General features: G+C 41.1%; 1 protein-coding gene across 9 annotated transcripts in view; it reads right to left on the bottom strand.

The window, feature by feature from the left end:
• The window catches only part of ANKRD12 (ankyrin repeat domain 12), a 104,168-nt gene extending 90,826 nt beyond the window's left edge, over positions 1 to 13,342 (bottom strand). For 6 of the 9 annotated variants that reach the window (XR_008706510.1, XR_008706511.1, XM_055559102.1 and 3 more), the window contains exon 1: positions 12,725 to 12,864. The gene's annotated coding sequence lies outside the window, so the exon portion shown is untranslated. Of the gene's footprint in view, positions 1 to 12,274; positions 12,415 to 12,724; positions 13,017 to 13,202 lie in introns of those variants that run through there. The other 3 variants (XM_055559100.1, XM_055559099.1, XM_055559098.1) reach the window with 3 other exon arrangements.
• Between the last annotated feature and the right edge of the window lie 1,982 nt (positions 13,343 to 15,324).

Here is a 15,324-nt window from a genome sequence, read left to right as displayed (position 1 = left end):
ACTTATTGCAAAATAGTAAAGTATTTGGAAGCAGAACAAAATCTCACTAATGTAGGGTAATTAGAAGGGAAAAAAGCCAGTCAAAATGAGTTAGCAATTTACACCTCCTTCCAGACCACTGCTCCACACTACTGCTACAAGACTAACCTTCCTAAAATGATTTCATGAGATTACTCTCACATCTACTTTGCCAATCTGTTCTGCATATAGTACAATGTTGAAATCTTTACTCTGCCTACATTTAAAGGTAGATTTCTACTTCGTGTATACAGGTAATCATTTTCAGCTCCACTAGTCAGCCCACCCGTACTGTTATATACAATACACAACAGAGCTGAAATGGAAAATGTCACCGTGGTGAACCCTGGACAAAGAAAGAAATTTACACAGGTCTAGGGAAAGGGTCGGAGAAGGCAATGGCACCCCACTCCAGTACTCTTGCCTGGAAAATCCCATGGACGGAGGAGCCTGGTAGGCTGTAGTCCATGGGGTCGCTAGGAGTCGCAGACGACTGAGTGACTTCACTTTCACTTTTCACTTTCATGCATTGGAGAAGGAAATGGCAACCCACTCCAGTGTTCTTGCCTGGAGAATCCCAGGGACGGGGGAGCCTGGTGGGCTCCCGTTTCTGGGGTCGCACAGAGTTGGACACGACTGAAGCGACTTAGCAGCAGCAGCAGGGAAAGGGTAGAGCTACTGCTGGAAAAAGTTTGCACAAAGAGGGAGATAGGACTTCGCTGGGGGAAGAAAGGATATGGCTCAGGCAAAGATATACAAGGGCCTTCAACTAAACTTGTAAATGTTTAATTCCTAAGGCTGCAGACAGGTGCCATATGCACACTATGCTATTTTCTGTACCTTTAAAATTATCTGAAATATGTGAAAATAAAAAACATTTTTGGTATTTTAACTTTACCCCTCAAAAGACAAGTAACTCTTGATCTGCTCAAGAGATCAGGCCTTTGGTCCATTCTCAGTACTATTCACCCTTTAATTCTGAATACACGCTAACTCATTTTTACAGCTTTCTTTAAAAATGATAGGTACATATTTTAGCCTTAAATGAAAGGAAAGGACTTTTAACTGTTTAGATAATTGCATATAGTTTGAATAGTGGCACATAAAAAAATAAAGAGATTTGAAATAAAAGGCATGGCATAAAAACCCAGAATAGTTTTTATGATAATCACAGCTTCTGCAATATAAGCCTGAAATCCTGAAAATCATCTTTATCTACGCCCAAACTCTCTATGTGTTAGAGGTAGTTGAAGTCAGTACCCCTCTCAAGAGAGCAACACTTATGAAAGTATTAAGTTATTTCTCATCTACATACCACACCATTCCCACCCTGACCCAACAATAATGTGGGTGATTAACACTACTTCAATTATAGCCAAAGTTGTAGCTTCCACACAACTTCACACCAGGGCTGAATTGTCTGGGCCTTCTTTTAGTCCTGATCTACCACCTCTGTGTCCTGCACACTGTCCGACATAAATCCACTTACAATACTACCCACAAGAATTCAGGACAACTGCCAACTTTAAAGGAAGTATAACCTATAAAAATACCAAATACCAAATGGCTGTATTATACACCTGAAACTAATATGACTGATACTATATATCAACTAGACAGCAATAAAAAAAACAATTCAGGGTAACTGCATATGAGTCATTTAAAAGGTGCTCTAAGTTGACTTAGGATAATAGTATGCATGATTGGTAGCTCTTTTTAGTCAGGTCAATTTAGGACGCACACTGCTTTCCTGTCAAAGGATGCTGAGGAAGAGTAACGAGGAATGTGGTACAGAGGGAACAAAGCATAGTGAATTCCCTGCAGTCTAACAGCATTAAGTATGTGACATGAAAAGGGTAGTATGGTGGAAACTCCAACCTCAATGGCAAAGAGTATGTGTCTATTTGGTTTCATTTTAAAAATAAAGCATTTCCTGAAATATAACAATGTAAATATTATGAACTAGGGGTAAAAAAGCTAATCTCACTGATGATGCCAATATTAAATAGCTTTATCTATAAGAAGAAATATCCTGTAAGTCTAAAAACATAAATTTAGGACTATTTAAGAATGTAACAGTTCTACATCAAAAACTGAACTTAAATTTCCAACTCAGTGATTCTTCGTCTTTTTTGGACAGACCCATCTCAAAGCCTGAAAGCCATAAGACCTTCCACTAAAAAATCTGCAATGTAACTTCCAGATGTTTACAGAGCCTCTCTGTAATTATGGATCCATGTTTTAAGTAATTATCTCTTCCAGCTAGATTTTAAGCTCCATACAAGCAGAAACTGTCTTCTTCAGATATATGCTTAGCAATGGTACCTAAAACCTTAATATCTAAGCACTTTTTCAATGATCTTCTTGTCTTCTATATGAATTCTATACAACCTCTTGAATTATTTTCCAAGAAAACCTGTGTTATATTATTCCCCATATTGGAAATTTGTTTTTATCAAGCCCCTCTTCCTCGCAATCACAAGCTTTTTCATCTGCTACCCATTTTCCTCTCCTTAGTCCCAATTCATCCTCTTACGCCAGTCAGACCATTCACCTGACATTAGCACTGGGGTGATCCCTTAGAATATGATGGAATCTGGGGTACAACAGTGAACAAGACAGACATAATCCATGTCCTTGAGGGCTCACTGTGTTCCATTCTACACCAACTAGAAAGCATTTGCATGATTTAAGAACACTGTCCCCTATTTCACATATTCAGTGTAAATTCTAAAAAACAAAACAAAACAAAACACTACAGCGAAGATCATATTAAAATATTCAGTGTAAATTCTTAAAAAAAAAACACTACAGAAAAATATCAGCGAAGATCATATTAAATTCCTGCCTCAACAACGCTAAATGCAATACTGTTCATAAAAACATTTATTTAAAATTTGCTGGGTCTTCCTTGGTGGTCCAGTGCTTTAGAATCTGCCTTCCAATGCAGGGGATGCAGGTTCCATCCCTGGTTGGGGAACTAAGATCCCACATGAGGCAGGGCACTAAGCCCATGTGCCACAACTAAGACCCGACACAGCCAAAACAAACAAATATAAAAAATAAAAGGTGTTAATTAAGCATGCACTGTTTAAAACCTTGATTATATCCATAATACTTGCTCATCGTGGCAAAGCTTGAAAATACAGAAAAATAAATTCTGGTTATGATCATATTCAATATCCACAGATAGTCTGTTACACTGTCAGACTGAATCATTCAAGAACTTTCCTTGTAAAAATTCATAATACAAAATAATTATTTTCCCCACAAAGGCTCAAATTTTATATATCATTTCATCTCTTTTTTCTCTTAATATCAACTTCTTTGAAGGTATAATTTTTTAAAGGAGCAAGACAATCACTGATTTAAACTCATCTGTACAATGAAAACAAACTTCAAAAGGGCATGGTAAAGAGTGAATAGAAGGGAAAAAAGTAGAAGCAGTAACATATTTTCTTGGGCTCCAAAATCACTGCAGACAGTGAGTGCAGCCATGAAATTAAAAGACGCTTCCTCTTTGGAAGGAGCAAGACAGTGTATTAAGAAGTAAATACATCACTCTGCCAACAAAGGTCTAGACTCAAAGCTATGTTTTTTCCAGTAGTCACGAATGGATGTGAGAGTCGGACCATAAAGAGGGCTGAGCACCGAAGAATTGATGCTTTTGAATTGTGGTGCTGGAGAAGACTCTTGCGAGTTCCTTGGACTCCAAGAAGATCCAACCAGTCAATCCTAAAGGAAATCAACACTAAATATCCATTGGAAGGACTGATGCTGAAGCATCTTTGGCCACCTGATGCAAAGAACTGACGCATAGGGAAAGACCCTGATGCTGGGAAAGATTGAGGGCAGAAGGAGAAGGCAGAGACAGAGAATGAGATGGTCAGATGGTTAGACAGACTCAGTGGACATGACTCTGACCAAATTCTAGTAAAGAGTGAAGGACAGAGGAACATGGAGTGCAGCAGTCCATAGGGTCACAAAGAGTTGGACACGACCTACCAACTTTCAATAACAATAGAGTGAATGAGAATTTATGAGGACAGCCCATTATCAGTCACAGGATGTTTATAACTATACCTCTGACCAAAGGATATGAAGTATCAATTCACAGAAGAGAAAGGGCAAATGATTATTTCTCCACGTTATTAGCTAATGATCAAATTTCTGTAGCTAAAACCAAATCCATTCACACCACATTTAAAGATGAAAGTCTTGGATAACAAGAAAGTGGTTATATAATTTAAATGGAAGGACACAAATATTAATGTTAACCAACAACAGATAGGGACAGATTTATTTTCACTGGATATTGCAAAGCTACTGAACAATAGCACCTGAAGGGGGGAGGAGGAGCTAAGGAGGGGGAAAGTGTACTGGAAAAGAACAGTGAGTGAGCCCCTTTGCTGTTACACATTCCTGTTTACTTTCAATAGTGTGAGGACTAATAGAAGGTAAAGAAGTATTTTTTGGTCCTGTTTGACTGCAGCCTAAAGAGAACACTCATGTTCATTCTTGAGATGTTTTTATGAACCCTGGAAGACAGGGATAATTTCTGAAGGGTGAATAACCACTGCTGGGTGATCACCTCAACTAAAAATGTGCAAACAGATGACATGATCCTCTACACAGAAAACCCTAAAGACTCCACCAGAAAATTAGTAGAGCTAATCAATGAATATAGTAAAGCTGCAGGATATAAAATCAACACACAGAAATCCCTTGCACTCCTATACACTAATAATGAGAAAAGAGAAAAATTAAGGAAACAATTTCATTCACCATTGCCACGAAAAGACTAAAATACTTAGGACTATATCTACCTAAAGAAACTAAAGACCTATATATAGAAAACTATAAAACATTGGTGAAAGAAATCAAAGAGGACACTAATAGATGGAGAAATATACCGCGTTATGGATCGGAAGAATCAATATAGTGAAAATGAGTATACTACCCAAAGCAATTTATAGATTCAATGCAATCCCTATCAAGCTACCAACAGTATTTTTCACAGAGCTAGAACAAATAATTTCACAATTTGTATGGAAATACAAAAACCCTGAATAGCCAAAACAATCTTGAGAAAGAAGAATGGAACTGGAGGAATCAACCTGCCTGACTTCAGGCTCTACAACAAAGCCACAGTTATCAAGACAGTATGGTACCGGCACAAAGACAGAAATATAGATCAATGGAACAAAATAGAAAGCCCAGAGATAAATCCACGCACCTATGGACACCTTATCTTTGACAAAGGAGGCAAGACTATACAATGGAGAAAAGACAATCTCTTTAACAAGTGGTGCTGGGAAAACTGGTCAACCACTTGTAAAAGAATGAAACTAGGACACTTTCTAACACCATACACAAAAATAAACTCAAAATGGATTAAAGATCTAAACGTTAAGACCAGAAACTATAAAACTCCTAGAGGAGAATGTAGGCAAAACACTCTCCGACATACATCACAGCAGGATCCTCTATGACCCACCTCCCAGAATAATGGAAATAAAAGCAAAAATAAACAAATGGGACCTAATTAAAATTAAAAGCTTCTGCACAACAAAGGAAACTATAAGCAAGGTGAAAAGACAGCCTTCAGAATGGGAGAAAATAATAGCAAATGAAGCAACTGACAAACAATTAATCTCAAAAATATACAAGCAACTCCTGCAGCTCAATTCCAGAAAAATAAATGACCCAATCAAAAAATGGGCCAAAGAACTAAATAGACATTTCTCCAAAGAAGACATACAGATGGCTAACAAACACATGAAAAGATGCTCAACATCACTCATTATCAGAGAAATGCAAATCAAAACCACAATGAGGTACCATTTCACGCCAGTCAGAATGGCTGTTATCCAAAAGTCTACAAGCAATAAATGCTGGAGAGGGTGTGGAGAAAAGAGAACCCTATTACACTGTTGGTGGGAATGCAAACTAGTATAACCACTATGGAGATGAGTGTGGAGATTCCTTAAAAAACTGGAAATAGAACTGCCATATGACCCAGCAATCCCACTGCTGGGCATACACACTGAGAAAAGCAGAAGGGAAAGAGACGCGTGTACCCCAATGTTCATTGCAGCACTGTTTATAATAGCCAGGACATGGAAGCAACCTAGATGTCCTTCAGCAGATGAATGGATAAGAAAGCTGTGGTAAATATACACAATGGAGTATTACTCAGTCATTAAAAAGAATACATTTGAATCAGTTCTAATGAGGTGGATGAAATCGGAGCCTATTATACAGAGTGAAGTAAGCCAGAAAGAAAAACACCAATACAGTATACTAACGCATATATATGGAATTTAGAAAGATGGTAACGATAACCCTGTATGCGAGACAGCAAAAGAGACAGATGTATAGAACAGTCTTTCGGACTCTGTGGGAGAGGGCGAGGGTGGGATGATTTGGGAGAATGGCATTGAAACATGTATAATATCGTATGTGAAACGAATCACCAGTTCAGGTTTGATGCATGATACAGGATGCTCGGGGCTGGTGCACTGGGATGACCCAGATGGATGGTATGGGGAGGGAGGTGGAAGGGTTCAGAATGGGGAACACGTGTACACCCATGGCGGATTCATGCTGATGTATGGCAAAACCTATACAATATTATAAAGTAATTAGCCTCCAATTAAAATAAATATATTTATTTTTTAAAAAATAATAAAAATTAAAAAATAAATAAATAAAAATCTACAAACAAATTGGATTGATTTTAAGAAAAAAATTGGGCTTCCCTAGTGGCTCAGACAGTAAAGAATCTGCCTGCAATGTGGGAGACCCAGGTTCAATCCCTGGGTCGAGAAGATCCCCTGGAGAAGCAAATGGCAACTCACTGCAGTATTCTTGCTGGAGAATCCCAAGGACAGGGGAGCCTGGCAGGCTACAGTCCATGGGATTGCAGAGTCGGACACGACTGAGCAACTAACACTTTCACAAACTTTAAGGAAAAATAATTCTCAAAATAATAGATGAACATTTATATAACATAAATTTCAAGTTAGTTCTTGAGTAATAGTGTCTGGAGTTGGAAACATTCCAGTGACAACTTTCTGAAGTCTTTTTCATAACTGCTGCTAAGTCGCTTCAGTCGTGTCTGACTCTGTGCGACACCATAGACGGCAGCCCACCAGGCTCCCCCGTCCCTGGGATTCTCCAGGCAAGAACACTGGAGTGGGTTGCCATTTCCTTCTCCAATGCATGAAAGTGAAAAGTGAAAGTGAAGTCACTCAGTCCTCTGCGACTCCTAGCGACCCCGTGGACTGCAGCCTACCAAGCTCCTCCATCCATGGGATTTTCCAGGCAAGAGTACTGGAGTGGGTTGCCATTGCCTTCTCCATTTTCATAACTAGATATATAAAATTACTCTCATCATATATTAAAATAACACATGTGAAAGTATCTAACAGTACAAAAGCACAATAAAAGTTCTTTTCTTTGATCAACAAGTAACTTCCAAATAGTCAAAATTAAACTCTGGTAAAAAGGACTTATTTTAACTCAGAGGTTGCAAGAGTTTAGTACACAATATAAGAATATAAACCAAGGCTTTATTCCTCGTTACAATATTTTTGGGCAAATTATGGTAGGAAATATTTTATAAACTAAAAATATTCTCAACTACCTGACATCATTAACCACCATCACTGATTAGTAAATTGCTATAAAGAATGTTTTTAGTATTTACTTCTACCCTGTTTGTTAAAGCTTCAGAAGTGGTAGAACAGAAAGGAAAGAAAGCTGTGTACAATGTGGCTTTGGTGGAAGAGAAAATAAAAGTAGGTGCCTCTTTCCTCTTCCTTTAGATTTGCTAATATTTCTCTTTCATAAAGCAGTCTAGCATTACTCCAGAGAATTTTAACCTGGATCCTATCCATGGTTCAATATCATCAGATTAGCGGACATTTTGCTGATCTCAAGAAGAGTTGTGAAATTCAAGAGATCTGATGTAAAAATACTTCATGAACTACTGAGGATATAATTTTTTACATACTATTATCTTTTACCGTGAATTTATATATCTATTTCTAGGAAGAAAGACCCACGTACACATGGTTTTAGTTTTCTAAGTCAGAATGCCAACAAAACTCCTATTTAGGAAGAACAACAGTCTGAAATGTAAGAAGCTAAAGGACTCTCACAACACTTTTAAGCAATAAGGGAATTTAAGAATATGGTATTTAATCACTAATATTTGTGGTATTTTCCCCAATTGTGGCCCAAATACAAACTGATACGCAGAAGTGTAAGCAACTACATATTTCGAAACAATTTTAGTACAATAAACAAATATTAAGCGATCAGCCAAAGAGACACAATTTTTAAATGCCAAAGAAATGATTTTGTAACTTAGCTTCATCATTTATCTTTTTTTTTAACCTCAACTTGGAAGTATTTCTGTGGAGGGTTCCACTTCTAACCTAGATGAACTCCTATTTACTCTTTCTGACTCTATTCCTTTATAAAAGTCCTAAATGAGTCTGGTTAGTTATCTTTCTCCTTCACTCTTTTGTTTTAAGTATGTTTCTTTATGATCTGAAAGGATACATGCACCTCAATATTCATTTGCAACACTGTTTACAAAGTCAAGACATGGAAGCAACCTAAATGCCCATTGACAGAGGAATGGATGAAGAAGCCATGATACATATACTTAATGAAATATTACTCATTAATAATGAGTAAAAAGAGTAAAATAATGCCATTTACAGGAACACTGATGGACCTAGAGAGTGTCATATTGAAGCAAGTCAAAGGAGGAGGAGTACCATATGACAGCACTTATACGTGGAATCTAAAAAGAAATGATGCAAACGAACTTACGAAACAGAGACAGAGCATGAACTTATGGCTGCTGGGCGGAAGGGACAGTTAGGGAGTTTGGGATGGACATGTATATACTGCTATATTTAAAATGGATAACCAACAAGAACCTACTGCTGCTCAATGCTATGTGACAGCCTGGATGGGAGGGGAGTTTGAGGGAGAATGGGTACATGTATATGAATGGCTGAGTCCTGGTTCACCTGAAAGCATCACAACATTGTTAATCAGCTATACCCCCAGTACAAAATAAAAAGCTTAAAAAAAATAAAGTATACTCCCTTTTAACAATGAACATTAATATCAAGGTGGAGCCTGTTACAACAGTTCTTAAAAAGCTGTTAACAACTGTAGTCCTTCGGTAGCTGGTGAGACTAATTTGCTTCTGACAACTAACGTTAAAAAAAAAAAAAAAAAAAAAAACGACAACTATATCAACATCTCGTGAAAAGGCTTGCTGGCCTACCTTCCACAATTCTTTGTGAAGGTAGAATGCTGGCTCCACAAATTTTTCACAAAGTCAGAAACTTAAGAAACACTGCCTTAAAACTTCTCAAAATCAGCTAAGCACTCTTAATTAGAGGTAGAAAGGAGAAATGGTTAAGAATGAGGACAGCACAGTCTGTCACTTTTTTGGGTCTGTGAATATCTGCACACCACATAACAGTTCAAAGCCTCATTTTTCTCAGCCGTAGTATCTGTTTTACGGGTTTGTTATGAAAATTATCTAAAATAGTTCACTTAAAAACTGAAGATTCTAAGTGCTCAACAATGTTTATCATAACCTTTAGATTCAAAGTTACAAATAATCCATGTAACGCCACTACACTACAGTACTGATGTTCTGACTCCCAGTATTATCAATGTAAAGCACTAAAAGTAAAGGTCTCTAAACCTAACAGCAAAAGTCAACACTTAGTCCTAACATTCCTACAGGGTATATTTTATTTTAGATCTACAAGATAACCTTAACATGAACTACTCAAAAGCTGAGTTTACAAAGGAAATTACATCTCCTGTTGTTGTATATCTCGAAACTAGCAACAAATTAACATTGTTACTAAGATACTTTATTACTTTTTAAAAGTCACTGTCTGTTAAAGAAACAGACTGTGCATGCATGAGTGTATATGAGAATGTTTTCAAATGCTATATGAAGAAACTTCATATTCTCCAGAGGAAGTCAGACTCTAACAACCACAATATTTAAAATGTTCATAAGAGGCTTTACTAAGATTAGAACTAAGCAGGGATCAGAAAATGTATCTACAGGGAGTTATAATCTGTAAAACAGCAGGTGCTCAAAACAATGAAGGTAAGACTAAGCAAAAACCTAGGGATCTAGACACCTTAGATAATAGAGTAGAAAACTGTTATTCTAAAAATATCACTTTTTATATGCATAAAAGCTTATACAATATAATGTGCTTTCCATATATAATCATATTGGGCCATCAAAAATGCTGTAAATTATGTAACAAAAGGTTTTGTTTTGTTGCAGATTACAAATGCAAGGCTCTGAAAATTAATATGATTTGTCAAAAACCATAGTTAGGAAGTGACAAATCAAGAATTTAAACCCCAGTCCTCTCACTTATGTTTCCCCTGTTCTTTCCACTATTCCATAAAGCTACTTCTTAAAAGAAAGAAGCAAATTAGCACCTTCACAAAAAGAAATCTCTAGGCCAAACCACAGACATTTAATTAGCTGTGCTGAGTTGGGGAAGTCATTTCCCCTTATCAGGCCTTTATTTTTTCATCTGTAAAGTGAGGCAAAAGGATTAGAAAATTTGAAGTCCCTTCCAGTTCTAAGGATAAATCTCTAAACCGTACCCTTTAAGAGTACCAGCATTTTACAAATACATGTTGATGTCAGCTTCAGCAATGAGTTCCAAGTCAGAAAGTGGTGTCATTAGCTATTAGGCAACGTATGGCAATTACTGGATAAATTCTTCACACCCATCTGATAGATGCTGCTTCAGTAGCATCAAGTTTATATACAGAAAGCTGTCTAAACCTTTTCCAGACTACAATGGAAATTAAATATCTCTAATCATTCTCTCTTTAGACTGAAACCATGCTCGTGCTGCGATTCATGGGGTCGCAGAGTCGGACACGACTGAGCGACTGATCTGATCTGATCTGATGCTCTTAAAACATAAGAATGGTTTAAAGAAAATTTAACCACTAGTCAACTAGTACCAAGAAATTGAAAATTTTTAATATTATTTTTATTCCCCAGAATAAAAACCTCTTTTCCAATGAAGAGTTTTCCAAATATCCCTACTGTTTCTTTGATACCTCAAAGAGTATCAGGTTTATGTTTCAGCAACTTCTATACGGAAAAAAAAAAAAAAGTAACATACAAGCATTTTGATAAAAACATCTTCCATTTAAATTCATTCCACCAGTTAGGTACTTATCGCCAAACAAAATTCAAGCTTTTCTCCCCTTCACAGTATCAGAAAACTAAAGTCAAAGACTGCATAACATACTTCCACCTATTTCTTTCCTCATCTAAGTATTTTTTTCTTACTCTTCCTCAGTCTTCATGGAATACACACCCATGGGATTTCCACTTTCCCAGCTCTGCCTGTTCATAAAACCATCTTAACAACAACTATGGAAACCAGAGCGCTTAAGACCATTATAGGCCTCTTTCTCTTTTCCTCTCATGACTACTACTTAGTTAGGTTTTACTTCATTTTAACACCTTGTCTGTCCTTAAAATAGAATACATATCTTGAATAGTTAATCTTGACCTTACTTACTCAACCGTTCGCAGACCTTTAGAAATTGTTAGTGCTTGTGTCAACTATAAAATATTTTTTAGTAAACCTTCCCCCTCTTGCCTAGGAAACATTTCGAATGTTTACAGGTTTTTGCGTTTAGCCCAAATTAAAGACTTTCCCCAACAAGCTTAGTTAATATAACGACTTGATCTTACACAGTCGACACTATCTCATTTTGTTTTTTAAGCCTCTTGGCATCAATATAGCGTATGTTCTGCCAGTTCTGAGCTAATCTCCAGGAAAGCCTTTGTATAACGATTGAAGAAACTGAAACAGATCAGTGCCCAAGATTTTTAAGAGCCTACACGAGCATATGTTTTTAATCAGCAGTCAATTTATTTTAAAATAGCTATTTCACCAGTTTGCCTTCTTCCATAATTCACATAAACCGTTTTAAAATAAAAAAGGACACACGACTGGGAACACAGGTTCAGGTCAGCTTCAGGATCAGAGGCCTTTCCGAAGCGTTGCGGATGCCGGGGTCTGAATCCCCGGCATCGGGTTGGCCGCGGGCGTCCAGGGGACACCACACACTCGACCACTACGCCGCTTGAAGCGTTCCCTACGGCTTCAACGGGTTTACAAGTGTCAACTTCCCGTCCCAAACTGTTTCTTACTGTTATTATTAAAACAGCTGTCAGCCGGGCTCCGGTGACCTCTTTGTACAACCGTTTATTCAACGCTTTGGGATCCTCGAGGATGCGTCACGGCGGGTTACCCTCGAACGAGCTCCGAGAGCCCGGCGGCCCGCGGGTCCGCGAGCGCCGGCCCCGCTCACCCGCGCCGCCGTCCCGGCCTCACTCAGTCCCCGCGGCTCAGACTAGGCGCGCCCCCGCTCCGCCCCGCCCCGCCCCGCTCCGGCGGCGCCCCCGGCCGCGCACACCCGCTCCCCGCCCGCCCGCTCGCACACGCGCCGCGGCCCCGCCATGTTCCGGGAGCGGCGCGGCCGCCCGCCCGGCCCCCGCCCCCCCTCGGTCCCCGCCCGGCGGCTCCCGCCGCGCCCCGGCCCCGGCGCTCCCGGCTGGCGGCCCGTCCTGTCAGCGCGGCGGGGCGGGGCGCGTCCTTACCTCGTTCTGGGGAGGGGACGGGAGCGGGCGCGACTGAGGGGCTCCTCCCGGGCGCCGGGGCCGGGGCTCGAAACCGCGCCCCTCCTTCCTCCTCGCCTGTCGCCACGCCCCCCTCGCCCGCACGGACCCCAGGCACGGCCGGTGCGGGAGGGTCTACCCCCGGGACGAAGGCCTCGGCGCCGCCGTCGCTGTCGTGCTCTCCGCCACCGCCGCCGCAACCGCCGCGAACGCCGCCGAGGCCGGGCTCGAAAACATCTCCGGTCTCCGCCGTCCCTCACCACAGCCTGCTCGCTCCCAGGACGGCGCCGCCCGGCGATTGGCCGCGGCGCGGGCACGTGACGCGCGGGCACGGGACGGGCAGCGTGAGCGCCCCGCCCCCGGCCCGCCGCCCCTTCCGTCCGCCCGCCCCGCCCGCGGCCCGCCGCTCTAGAGGCGCCGGGAGAAGCTTCCCGAGCCGGGGGCGGGGGTCGGGGCGTACCAAGTAGACGCGGGGCAGTGGGGTCGGCGGGGGAGCGGGCGGAGCCCTGCGTCGCCGTCTCCCCTCCGCCAGCTCCGACCCCAGAAGGCAGGGGCTGAAAGAGCGAGGGAGTAGCGCAGGCGCCGCCTCTCCTTGTGCAGTGGCCACCACCGTGGCTTGACTGGAAACTTCTGGAAATGGCGGCGGCGACGAGGAAGAAGAGGCTCTGTCTACGTAGGGTATTCACACGTTATTTTTTGCGGGGGCGGGCGGACGAGTTTGCCAGCTGGGACCCGGGAGACCGACGCTGCGCCCCCGGCTGGAGGCGGAGGCGGGTGTCCGCCCGGCCGGCGGCGCGCGGTGGGCCCGGGGCGTCCGGAGAGGCGGGCACCCGCTTCCGCGCACTGCGCCTGCGCGCCGTCCGGCCGCACCTGCGGGAGCCCGGGGACCCGCGGGGCCGCGACGCGCCCTCACCTGCGCCAGGTGGGCCCGGGCCCGTCCCGAAAGCACATCCACGTGCACCTGCCCCCAGGCCCGCACGCACTGTGCAGTTCGCCCTCCCCCAGTCACACGTTCGGATAACCTTTTTAGACAAATTTCGGTGCATTTTCCCCTAACCGCTCGGGGCACTGCCAGCTGGAGGACTGCGCAAAGGAAAAGTCACCGCCTCGGCAGCCCCGCTGCTGGCAGTCTGACTTCCTCTGGAGGTTAATCCGCGACAGTTTGTACTTGCCCTTATTTAACCACCGAAGGGATTACATAATCGGAGGGAAACCATTTTATTCTGAGTTGCTTCTGGTGGCTTTTTCTTTACAAGGAGGTTAATCCGCAACAATTTGTGCATGCCTTTATCTAACCATCAGAGGGCCCTCATCGTTGTGGCCTCTAAACTACAGCACGGGTTTGTGACTTAGTGAAGTTACGAGTTTGTCATTAATCAGCAGATGAGATATTTCAGACAGAGAAAGCTACATCCCAGTATTTAAGTATATAAAGCATAAACTTGCATTAAAGATCACTGTTTTTTCCTTTCCTACATTTCTCCGATCTTTAAATACATCAGGTTCAATGAGTAGTAAGAGTGCACCTTGTGGCTAGAAGTGGAAAACTTACATTTAATTTGCGTATTTATGGCATGAAGTAACAAATCCACTAAAAATTTATAACCAACTCGTCTGACTTCTCAAGTGGTTGAGTTGGTTCTCATTTAACTCGCTGTAATGACAAAAGCAATAACTTTCTACAGCAGTACAAGCCTGTTAAAAACTGAAAGCAAATCTTGAATTTGCTGAAATCAGTTAACCATAATTTATGGCAATAACTACATGCACAGCCTTGTTACTTAAAAATCAGATTACGTGGGTGATTGTGATCCAAGGCATTGTACTGACTATGACTAAGGACACTATCTGTACAAAGTTCATTGTAGAAGTTTGTAAAATTTCTACAACTTGCAAAAAATTTTTAATCTAAACTATTAAGATTATATGTGACACATTATAAATCAGCCACAATTTGTTATTGGAAAGGTTCAAATGAAACTTATTAAGGGAAGAGGAGCTAATTTTCCTTTTTAATGTGAAACTAGAAGTACAAATCAAGAAGGTAATTCTTATTATGGATATAATAGGATAGAGGCCTGAAAAGAAGCTGGAGCTAGTTGACTATGTTGCTAAGGCTCTTCATTGTAGAGCCCTTTGATTAGCTCAAATCTCTTCAGCAAGTGGGCAAAATGTTTTTTTAATAGCACCAGGTCAAGGATCCCAAGCAATAAACATCACTCTTAGCCAAGGTTAAGTTTTATCACACTTATTTAGGATTATTACTACCAAACACTTAAAATGTGCATATGTGGTATGTGAAATAGAAGCCATCTGCAAAATTTACTTTCTTTCCAACTTACTTCTTACCGTTAGAATCAATTACTGTTATGTTTTCTACATGAAGTCCAGTTAGATCATTCAAAAAATCCTGCCATATTTAAGGAAGGTGAATTAATAAAAATACAATCCCAGTCATCGCTTACCATATTGACAGTCTATACAGATGTAATGCTTGGGCAGTGAATACCCATATGATTGTCACTTGCTGTAGGATTTACTAGGACAGTGGCTCTGTCCACTTACAGCAAGTACTTCTGAGG

The sequence above is a fragment of the Bubalus kerabau genome, chromosome 21 (genome assembly GCF_029407905.1).
Source record: "Bubalus kerabau isolate K-KA32 ecotype Philippines breed swamp buffalo chromosome 21, PCC_UOA_SB_1v2, whole genome shotgun sequence".
Lineage (NCBI taxonomy): Eukaryota > Metazoa > Chordata > Mammalia > Artiodactyla > Bovidae > Bubalus > Bubalus kerabau.
This window is presented reverse-complemented; position numbering and strand designations above follow the sequence as displayed.